The 11,344-nt window shown below is 61.8% G+C and overlaps 1 long non-coding RNA gene across 2 annotated transcripts; it reads right to left on the reverse strand.

The window, feature by feature from the left end:
• Window positions 1–5,353: 5,353 nt before the first annotated feature.
• LOC139042943 (uncharacterized) lies at window positions 5,354–9,059 on the reverse strand. 2 transcript variants are annotated; one of them, XR_011500038.1, is made up of 3 exons: window positions 7,668–9,059; window positions 6,145–6,379; window positions 5,354–5,858 (listed from the first exon to the last, which is right to left on the reverse strand). It is a non-coding gene; the product is annotated as an uncharacterized lncRNA (long non-coding RNA). The 2 variants fall into 2 exon arrangements; XR_011500037.1 differs by having other exon boundaries at window positions 5,375–5,862; window positions 7,668–8,008.
• Between the last annotated feature and the right edge of the window lie 2,285 nt (window positions 9,060–11,344).

An 11,344-nucleotide genomic window follows, 5' to 3' on the forward strand; every position in this document is an offset into this window, starting at 1 on the left:
TCTCGGAGCCCCGAGGGCTACGCGGAGGCCGCGGACGAGCAGCCGCGAGGCCGCCGGGGCCGCCGCCCTGCCTGGTCGACCAGCTGTCCGGCCCGGACTTGGTCCCCGGACCGGGGCGCGCGGGTCGACCAGATGTCCGCGGCGCTCGGGGCCGGGCCTCGGGGCTCTGGGTGCCCTGGGTGTTCTGGGTGCGCTCCCGGCCCTCTGTCGGCTCCGAAGGCCCCGCGGACTCGTAGCCACGGGGTCCGGCGGCGCGCGGGTCGACCAGATGTCCGCGCCGAGCGCCGCGGGACCGCAGGGCGCTCGGCCTTCTCGGAGGCTCGAGGGCTCCGGCGACCCGGCGGACGAGCAGCGGCGAGGCCGCTGGGGCCGCCGCCCTGCCGGGTCGACCGGCGACCCGGCCCCCGGGTCTCGGGTCTCGGGTCTCGGGGGGGTGGGGGGGGGGGGGGGGGGGCGGGTCGACCAGATGTCCGCACCGAGCGCCCCGCGGGGCCGCGGGGCCGCGGGGCCGCGGGGCGCTCGGCCTTCTCGGAGCCCCGAGGGCTCCCTGGAGGCCGCCGGGGCCGCCGCCCTGCCGGGTCGACCAGCTGTCCGGCCCGGACTTGGTCCCCGGACCGGGGCGCGCGGGTCGACCAGATGTCCGCGGCGCTCGGGGCCGGGTCCCGGGTCTCTGGGTGCTCTGGGTGCGCTCCCGGCCCTCTGTCGGCTCCGAAGGCCCCGCGGACTCGTAGCCACGGGGTCCGGCGGCGCGCGGGTCGACCAGATGTCCGCGCCGAGCGCCGCGGGGCCGTGGGGCCGCGGGGCGCTCGGCCTTCTCGGAGCCCCGAGGGCTCCCTGGAGGCTGCGGACGAGCAGCCGCGAGGCCCCCGGGGCAGCCGCCCTGCCGGGTCGACCAGCTGTCCGGCCCGGACTTGGTCCCCGGACTGGGGCGCGCGGGTCGACCAGATGTCCGCGGCGCTCGGGGCCGGGCCCCGGGTCTCTGGGTGCTCTGGGTGCGCTCCCGGCCCTCTGTCGGCTCCGAAGGCCCCGCGGACTCGTAGCCACGGGGTCCGGCGGCGCGCGGGTCGACCAGATGTCCGCGCCGAGCGCCGCGGGACTGCAGGGCGCTCGGCCTTCTCGGAGGCTCGAGGGCTCCGGCGACCCGGCGGACGAGCAGCGGCGAGGCCGCCGTGGCCGCCGCCCTGCCGGGTCGACCGGCGACCCGACCCCCGTGTCTCGGGGGGGGGGGGGGAGCGGGTCGACCAGATGTCCGCACCGAGCGCCGCGGGGCCGTGGGGCCGCGGGGCGCTCGGCCTTCTCGGAGCCCCGAGGGCTCCCTGGAGGCTGCGGACGAGCAGCCGCGAGGCCCCCGGGGCAGCCGCCCTGCCGGGTCGACCGGCGGCCCGGCCCGGACTCGGGCCCCGGGTCCCGTGGCGCGCGGGTCGACCAGATGTCCGCGCCGAGCGCCACATGGCTGCGGGTCGCTCCGGCTTCTCGCAGTCCCGAGGGTTCCGCGGGCACGTAGCTGCGAGACCCGGGCGGCTGCCCTCCGCCCGGCTCACGGGGCGCTCGTGTCCATCAGCTGGTCGTGCGGAAATCCCGTGGTTGGCCTCCCTCCCTCCCTCCCTCCCTCGTCCAGCCGCCACGTTTTCGGGGTTCGTGCGACTGGGATGAAATAGACCTTCCCAACGTCAATCGGAGATCATCCATCATACCTCTCGAGTCCCCAAAAGCCAAGAAACACGCCAACCAAAACGCTTTTATTATGCCAACGGTTCCCGTTTTCATTCCTATCGTTTAGGGAGGTTTGGTGGCAGCAGCGGCCGAAAGCAAAAGGAAACCCGAGGAAAGCGGCTCCATCCACCAGGGCTGTGTCTCATCGGTGCCGACGCAGGAGGGACGGGCTTCGTTCGTTCGTTCGCTGCGGCCCAAATTCCCGGGCCGCCCGAGGACCGCTCGCACCGGCCCGAGGGAGGGAGCCCCGGCAGGCAGGATGCCTCCGGGGAAATGGCCAAGTCGACCGCGCGACCCACAACCCGCCCGACTCGGGGCGAGAAGGAGCATGGAGGAGGACTCCGTCCCCTAGTCGGCAGACGGCCCCGGGACAGGGACGTTCGCCAAAACCTCCCCAAGGCCGCTTTCCGTGACCGAGTCGGCCTCCCCGCCTGTACTCGTCCCGGCCCGAGAAACGAGACGCGGGGTGGATCGGGACCAGGCCACGCACCAGGCCGGCCGGCGCGGCATCCTCCCTCCCCCGACCTGACCTGACCTGGACGAACGCCTCCCCATCGCCCGCCCCCGCGAGGCTGATCCGTCCGGCCGGTGAGGAGGCCGCTTGTCGGGCGCCACCTGCTGCCCGGCATCCTCTTATATAGTGTTCGAGGAGGTCGACCAGGTGGCCCGGCCTGGATTGGGGGGGGGGGGCGCGGGGTGCGGTGTCCCGGGCGGCGGGGGACGGGGGGGGGTAGGAGTGGAGAGGGAAAGGTGGGCGTGGAGAATGCCGGGGTCGGGGGTCGGCGCGGGGCGGGGCGGGAGTTGGGGATAGGGGAGGGGCGGGAGGCCGTCTGGACATGGAGGGTCGGAAGAGCGGTGGTGACAATGATTTTCATTATCATTTAGAAAGAAGAACGTGGACTTCTTTAGAGGAGTCCTTTGAATAGCTTCTCCATTTAGTTAACATACATCCAAATGGAGGTCGGGAAACTTGGGTCCTGTTAACATATGGATGGAAGTGGAAAGAACTATCGCGATGACCGTCCTTGTGTTTCTTTTATTTTTTCTTTCTTCCTGCTCCCCAAAGCCGCCCCCCCACCCCCGCCCCGCCCCGCCCCGCCCCGCCCCGTCCCGTCCCGTCCCGTCCATAGTTGTAGGTTCCAGTGGTAGGTCTTTCGCGTTTCTGCTATGTGGGACGCCGCCTCGGCGTGGCTTGAAGGGCGATGCTGGGTCTGGGGCTGCGCCCAGGATCCGAACCGGTGAAAACCTGGGCCGTCGAAGCCGGGGGCCGGGGTGGGGGGCGCTACTTGACCGTTCGTCCACGGGCTCGGCCCCCGGCCCCTTGTTTTCTAGGGAGAGAGACAGAGAGACCCGATCCATTTTCCCTTGGCCTCTAAAGCGTGCGTGTGGTCGAAAGGCGACAGAGAGAGGGGTTCTGGTCCAGAAAGCCCCGACTGCGCCGCCGCGGGGATCGGTCGGTTCCGCCCGAACCGTCCGAGTCGGAAAGGAACGGACAGCTTTCCTCCTTTGGGCCCCTGACTTGGGACCGACAGGGGAAGAGGAACAGGCCTCTCTCCCTCACACCCTGGCCCCTTCCTCCAGGACGCCCTCCTTCTAGTCAGCCCGCCTCTGGCTTTTCCACACGCCGACGACCGCTCGTCGGCATGGACCCACCTTCCTTGGGGGACACCACCACACGACTCTCCCACTCGTCTGCCTGCCTTTCGTTGGCGTCGCTGCCAAAGGCGAGGGGTAGGGGTGGCGGTGGCAGGGACGGCAGGGGCCCAGCGGCTCTCTGGCGGGTGAGGAAGTCTTGCTGGTTCTCCTAGGTCGGTGATCTTTCTCGATCTCCACACACATTCTTCGTTTGGGGAGCCAAGAGACGCCCTCTGAGGAATCCCTATGGCCAGGGTCGATCACTTACTCGCTCACTGCCTCGGCCTCGGCCTCGGCCTCTGTCAGTCTTGTCTCTCTCCCTCCCTCCCTCCCTCCCTCCCTCCCTCCCTCGTCGGTCTCTGTGTGTGGACGTCTAGGTGGAGGCGAGGCAGGGAGGCCACCCACCCACCTACCTCGTGGTTTACCACACGCTCTACACGGAGGTAGAATTCCCATCCCACCGAATCCATCCTTTCCACGGGGCACAAGCCAGTGGCCTTCGGGAGTCTCTCTCCCCAAGGTGGCGCATCCGTCACGGCTATCTATTTCCAGAAGGTTTCCGTTTCCATCCCCTCCCCCCGAAAGAAAAAACGGCCCCACTCCCGGATCTGCCCCACCACGATCACCACCACCACTGCCGCCGCCGCCGCCGCCGCCATCTGCTGTCGCCCTCTAGGGTTGGACCGTTCTAGCTCTCTCCTCTGTGTGGAATCGCAACGTAGGTCGCCTTGGATGTCTGGCACCTCTCACTTAGCAGAAGGTTTTGGAGGCTCAGGCTGGGCCACGCTTTGGCCCGGGTCAGTGTTCCGTTCCTCCGGACGGCTTCCTCGTTTTCCACGAGAAGGAGCCGTGAAGACGGAAAGGAAGGGCGGATGGATGGCTTTTCCCGTGCTACCGAGTCCCTCTCCCCTTTTCCCCAAAGCGTGAGGGGCGGTCGAGAGGATCGTCTCTGATGACAAAAGTCAGAGGCACCCCGGGTCAGACACCGTGCGAGGCGTTGGTGTGTTCTCGAGAGGAGAACACGTCCCCGTCAGCGTTTCCTGTCGTTCTCGTTCCGAAAGGATTCACGCGCCACCCCGTCTCCCTCAAGGTCTTAGGGCTGTCGTGCTCCGCAGCCGTCACGTGTCGTGGATCCTGGGCACCACCACGCCACCCCGCCCCCCCCCCCCCCCGCCATAGCTGTCGATCGCTATGTGGCACGCCTACGTTTGCCCAAAAGAGCAGTCCGATGGACAGCGTGGTGCTTTTCCCAGCAGGCAGGCAGGTGAGAGTCACCCCTCTAGAAGGTTTCCAAGCCCCGTTCCATTCTCAGAGGCAGCTCCTTTGGCCATCAAGGAGGCAGGCGATGGGGGTGGGGGTGGGGATGGGGATGGGGCAGGGGCCTCTGTCCCTCTGTCGCGGTAGAAATGATTGGGAAAGGAGGGACGATGGGCGTAGGTCGACCATCCTGGGCGGTGGTGCTTTGGGAGCTTTTTCTAGAAGAAGGAGCGAACGGCGTTCCCTGGGAAGGGAGGAAACCAGAGGAGGTCCCCCTCAGACCGACCTGGCACGAGAAGGACACACACTCTCTCTCTCTCTCTCTCTCTCTCCCTTTTCTTCCTGACTTGAAATCAGGAGACAAAACTCCCCTGCCAAAGGGGCCCTCCCAAAACGGGGAGTGAGGAAGACCTCCTTCTCTTCACGGCTGAAGTTCTCCCTGCCTTTCCTGGACGGGAAGGATAGCACCTACGCCCGCTGCCGTCGGTGACTTTTAGTCCCCCTGGAGAGGAAGAAATTCTTTCCCGTGGCCGAACCCTGGCGGTTCGTTCGTGCTGCAGAGGACGTGACCCTCTCTGACACACCCAGGAACCTCCTCGCTCCGGGTCGAGGAGAGGGAGTTCTGTTCTGTGGTTTAGAATGGTGCTTAAAAAGGGATGTCGCTTACAAAGGGTCCTCGTCCCCCTTCCTAAACCTAAACGGACGGCTCGGCTCGGAGGCGTGAGATACGTTTCGCATCCTCCTCGTCGTCTTCACTCAAAGTTTTATTGGAGTTTGGAAGATTTTATTTTTTGTCTTTCCTTTTTCTCCCCAAAGCCCCCCGGTACGTAGTTGTGTGTTCTTCGCGGTGGGTCCTTCTAGCGGTGGTATGTGGGACGCCGCCTCAGCGTGGTTTGATGAGCAGTGCCGTGTCCGCGCCCGGGATCCGAACGAACCGATGAAACACTGGGCTGCCTGCAGCGGAGCGCGCGAACTTAACCACTCGGCCACGGGGCCAGCCCCTTACTGGATTTTCAAAACAACTCCGGGGGCCGGCCCGGTGGCGCGGCGGTGAAGTTCGCACGTTCTGCTCCGCCGGCCCCGGGTTCGCCGGTCCGGATCCCGGGCACAGGACCCGGCACCGCTTGGCGAGCCACGCTGTGGCAGGCGTCCCACCTGGAAAGTAGAGGGGGATGGGCACGGATGTCAGCTCAGGGCCAGTCTTCCTCGGCCGACAGAGGAGGATTGGTGGCAGATGTTCGCTCAGGGCTCATCTTCCTCAAAAATAAAATAATAAATCGATTCGATAAAATGTCAAATAACACAACCGCGGGATCACGCTTAGAGTCACCCTTGGCCCGATGATGCCACTCCCCACCCCCCCCACCCCCCTGCCCCCCACCATTTGGAGGTGCCGTCAGTGGGATTCGTTCCTGTTTGTCCATCTTTCTTCCTCTTTTTTTTTTTTTTTTAAAGACTGGCACCCGAGCTCATTGCCAATCTTTTCTTTTCTTTTTATTCCTCCTCCTTCTTCTTCTTCTCCCCAGAGCACCCCAGTACCTAGTTCTATATTCTCTTTGAGGGTCCCTCTGGTTCTGCCGTGTGGGACGCCACCTCAGCGTGGTTTGATGAGCGGTGCCGTGTCCGAGCCCAGGATCCGAACCTTCCAAGCCCCGGGCCGCTGAAGCGGAGCGTGCAAACTCAACTGCTCGGCCACGGGGTCAGCCCCTTCCTTCCTTCCTTCCTTCCTTCCTAAGGAGGAGGAGGCAGGCACTGTGTGAAGTCGCCAGTGAGTCTGTGGAAAGAGACGGAGGATTTCCCATGGGAAGCCGGGGCGGGGGACACGGACCGATGTCGTGCGAACTTGAAGGTGAAAGATCAAAAAACCCACACACGCCTAGAGCGGCGGGTTGCCCGTTAGGAGTTTGCTTGCCGGGCCCATAACGCAGGGCTCATCGATGAGCCAAACCGTCCGTGATCCTCAAGCAGTCTAGTAGGGTTAGAGAAAGGAGGGGGGCACTCTTTCTGCCCCAGATGAGGCGAGTTTCTCAGACAGCCACCCTGCCCCAACATCTTCCCTCCCTGCCTCCCGGCCCTTGGTGGACTGCGGCCTAAGGGTGGGGGAATTGAAGAAAGCCGTTCAATGGGAAAAAGCCCGAGGCCATGGGAGAGAGCTTCCTGCACTTGAATGAAGCCCTGACGCCAGGCCCATCGGAATGAATGGGCCTGACCTCCCCTCCCCCCTCCCCCCTCCCCCCTCCCAGGCTGGCGACTCGGCAGTGGAAGGCTAGGGGTTTCTTCCGAAATGGTGAACCGGCCCCCTTGTCCACAGGAAAACCACACACGGGTACAGCCTAGGCCGGATCTCAGGCCAAGTCGTCAGGGTGGCAAGATGATGGCGGATGAGAGGAAACTTGTTCTGGGACCGCACCGCCCCCCCCCCCATCGCCTCTCTGGCTGAGAAGAGGGCTGGGGAGCGGTGAGGGTCAGGGGGAGAGTGGGGGCGGGGCCGGGACAGGGACCACCGGGCAGTAGGACGGGAGTAGCCCTGAGGCCTGCCTGCCTGCTTCCTTCCCTGCCGGCGCAGGGCTGAGAGAGGCACGGGGCACGCTGGCTCCTGCCCCTTCACTCATTCGGGAAGCCTCCTGTTGTTGCTCCTGAGGTGCCGGCTGCGGTGACAGACAGAGCAAAACTCCTCTCTCTGTCTATTTCTTCAAAGGCCCGAGTCTGAGCTACGACAGATTCCCCTGTGGCTCAACCCGCAACCTCCCATCCTGCCAGACCAGACCCCTTGTCTAAAAACCTCCACTGGAGGAGCTCTTCCACCTGACTCGGAAAGGAAACACCAGCCCCGCCTCAGCCTCACACCCACCACCACCACCACCACCCGCCCCCCCCCCGCCCCACTCTCCTCCGGACCCAGATACCTAACAGAGGGAACAAAAATCCAAAAATCCTGCTGCTCTCCTTCTACCACCTCCACTTCAGAAGAGTCAGTCTCCCCCGAACACCTCAGACTCTGTGACTTCCCGCGGCCTCCCTTTCCCCGTCCCCATTCTCTCCCCGGACGGGCCCCATCTTACACTTGAACGACAGCTCCACCGCTCGGGGCAGCTGGACACGATGTCCCAAAGTGGCCCGGACGGTAGCCTGGTCGATTCCAAAGGACCCACGCACGCAGTCGGCCATAAACGTGGTGTGGAGATCGTGGACGTTTGCGGGCCTCTGATCAAATCACTGCTCCGGGGACCCCGGCGTCTAGGACCCGTCTTCTCCGTGTTCTTCACACCGTTGCTCCTGGGCCGGTTATTCTCTTCCCTCTCACTGACCTTAACGTTTTGTCTCTGCCATTGAATTTTGACTGTGCGAATGTGACTTGCCGCTGTAGGGCTGCGTGGATCTCTCAGGCATCCTGCTGTGCCGTGCGGGGGGGGGGGGGGAATCCTTGGTGGGTGGGTCGATAGACGTCCCTTTGGTTGTGCCCTGGAGGGGAGAGACAGAGGGGACGACTCAATCCACCACGAACGCTGATGTCGCTCCGATAAACCTGTAGCGGTGATTCTAGTTTATGGCCCGTGTCCTGAAAATAACTTCCCGAAGGGCCAGCCCGGCGGCACAGCGGTTAAGTTCGCACGTTCCGTTTTGTCAGCCAGGGGTTCGCAGGTTCGGATCCAGGGTGCGGACGTGGCGCCGCTTGGCGAGCCACGCTGTGGTCAGCGTCCCGCCTATCAAGGGGAGGGGGATGGGCACGGATGTTAGCTCGGGATCACTCTCCCGGGGCAAAAAGAGGAGAATTGGCAGCAGGTGTCAGCTCGGGGCTCGTCTTCCTCGAAAAATAAATTAATTAAATTAATAAAAACAACTTCCCAAACCTCTCTGATAACTTGAAGCTTTGAAGTTTTGCGAGGTGAAATCAGGTGATAAAAAAGTCCACGGACAGGGGCGGCCCCGTGGCCGAGTGGTTAAGTTCACAAGCTCCCCTTCGGCGGCCCAGGGTTTTGCCGGTTCAGATCCCGGGCACGGCACGGACACGGCACCGCTCGTCGGGCCGTGTGGAGGCGGCGTCCCACATGCCACAACTGGAAGGGCCCTCAACTAAGATAGACAACTATGTCATGGGGGGGATTGGGGGAGAAAAATCGGGAGGGGGGAAAAAAAAAACAAAAACGGAAGATTGGCAACAGGCGTTAGCTCTGTGAGGGCCGATCTTCCTCACCCAAAAACTAAAGTGAGATGAAATCAAATAAAGCGAAGGAAAAGATAAACCTATGAAATCCCATGTTTCTAAAAGTGGCCAAGTGTTTAGACATTGGCCAAGCGACGGAATGCTCATGGGAAGGACAGTTCCTAATTGCTGGCTTCTTAGTTTTCACCAAAATTAAGGTTCGTGAGGGTTAAAAAATCTACTTAACAAATGCGATGAAAGCCACTAGGCCGGCCCGGTGGCGCGCTGGTTAAGTGTGCCTGTTCCGCTTCGCCGGCCCGGGGTTCGCCAGTTCGGATCCCGGGGGTGGACGTGGCACCGCTGGGCGAGCCACGTGGTGGTAGGCGTCCCACATATGAAATAGAGGAAGATGGGCACGGAGGTGAGCTCAGGGCCAGCCTTCCTCGGCAAAAAGAGGAGGATTGGCAGCAGTTAGCTCAGGGCTCATCGTCCTCAAAACAAAACAAAACAAAACAAAAAGCCACTAAAAGTGAATATGGGAAACATCTTTGTGTTCAAGGAAAGTGAGATGGCTGCCTTCAGGCAAGAGGGCCTAAAAAGTAAAGATCGTTTTGTCTGTGAAAAGGTGATCAAAGTTTCACGGGGAAAATAATCTGAGAAAAAGGCCTGTTCGTGGTCAAGTGGCCTAAAATTGGAACGAGTGGACAGATAGAAATGGCGAGCGATAGGATCTATGGGAGTCTATGAGGAAGCCATTGGGTGTCGGCCTAATTCGGCCTGACAGTGTTTTTCGAAAAGGGCCTGACGTGGCCGTCGAGCACGCATCGCATCGTAGATCCGCTTTACACATTTCCTACGGCAAGAACCAATGCCCTTAAGGGAAAGGAGCAGCTTCCCCGTGCTCGGGCCTTTCCTTAAGGAGAGGCATCTTTCCTTAGGCTAGGAGCGGATGGTTGCGCTCACCTTTGACCATCCGGCTCCCCTGTGACCACCCAGGCCCAGACAACAGACCTGCCACCCAGCAGTGTCTGTCGATCGCTGTGCCGACAGAGCAGTCTCGCGACTATCATCCAAGGGACCTTTCGATCCTATGTGAAACGTCCTCTCTGGGGGTCTAGAAGCACTCTGTACACCCCACTTCCCGGGCACCCTCTCTTCCTTCGGGAAGAAAGGCCCCGGGCCACAGTCCTCACATTTTAGCTCAGAATAAACGCACCCCGATTTTCACGGATAGATTGGTTCCGGATTATTTCCGTCGACAGAATGGAATCAAGTCAATGAGTTTCAAGATCGGAGGGAAGCTGATGCAAAATCAGAATTTGTTTTTCTCACTCCCGAAAGGATACTTTTCTCTAACTTCTAGTCTCCTCCTGATAAAGACATTGGAAAAGGTTTCTCTTGACCTCTGAGGGAATCGACACCAAAGACAGAGATCCTCCATTTTGTCAGAATGATTTCCTAGGCCTCCAATGGAGGAGGCCTCCCTCGGACGGGAGCTCAGCTTTTGTTTTGCAACAGTTTTCCTCTCTCTGCTTGCCTTTAACATCTCCTTTCCCGTTCTTCTTTTTTGGAAGGGAAATACGTGCACCGCTGGGGAAAAAAAAAAAAAAAAGAATTTTCTAAATGACCAAAGAAGATCTACGACTGTTGTTATTTTGGTTTCACGGAGCAGTTCCACGTCCACATTTACTCCATTTTAAACACCCACACACACTCACAGCACGGCGCTGTGAGGATGTCCCGGGGAACTCGATTTGTGGAGGGAATGGCTGTGAGGTCTCTGCCCCCAACCCCCACCATTTGGGTGCTTCTGCTTGTTGATGAGGACGGGAAGCCCTGCTGAAATCCATATTCTTATCACCACACGTGCATCTGCACCCATGCTCCCCCCCGTGTGTCGTCTTTGGGCTTTGCTGTGGCCCCGTGCGGAGGGAGACCTGTTTTGTGTTGTAAACTTTTCCGCGGCCAAGCGGCTCGGTCCTTTCCTCTACGACTTGTGGGCTCTGTCTGTCCGTCTGCCTTAGAGAGACCCTCTGGGCCGGAAGTGACAGGCTGCACACAATTCCTGACAGACTGCGGACAATTCCTCCGTCGTCACGGTCCTTCTCTGATGACGTGCATGGTTTCGGTTTGACAGCGACCCCCACCCCCCACCCCGCCGTGATTTTCTAAGTCCTCCCGGGAGCCCGGGAAGTGCTCGGGCCGCTCCGGGAAGCGGGGGCCGGCAGCCCCGGCCTGCCCCGTGGCATCTCCGGGGACTTTTCCACCTCTGTCCGCGTCAGCCAGCCGGCAGCCCCGCGCCCGGCCCGGCCCAGAAGTCACGTGGGGAGTCTGTCCCCTTCCTGGCAAGCCCACCCACCCCACCCCCCTCCCCGCCGATTTTCCAACACCTCCTTCTGCGCCCAGGGTTGCCCTGTGCTGCCTGGGAGCTCCGAGGTGGACACCCTGGGGCCTCACGTGGTGACCTCCCGCCCGCCCCAAGCGGGCCCAGAGAGAAAGAGAGAGAGAGAGAGAGACAGAGAGAGACAGAGACAGAGACAGAGACAGAGAGAGACAGAGACAGAGACAGAGACAGAGACAGAGACAGAGAGAGAC

This window comes from Equus asinus, unplaced genomic scaffold, assembly GCF_041296235.1.
Source record: "Equus asinus isolate D_3611 breed Donkey unplaced genomic scaffold, EquAss-T2T_v2 contig_112, whole genome shotgun sequence".
Taxonomy (NCBI): domain Eukaryota; kingdom Metazoa; phylum Chordata; class Mammalia; order Perissodactyla; family Equidae; genus Equus; species Equus asinus.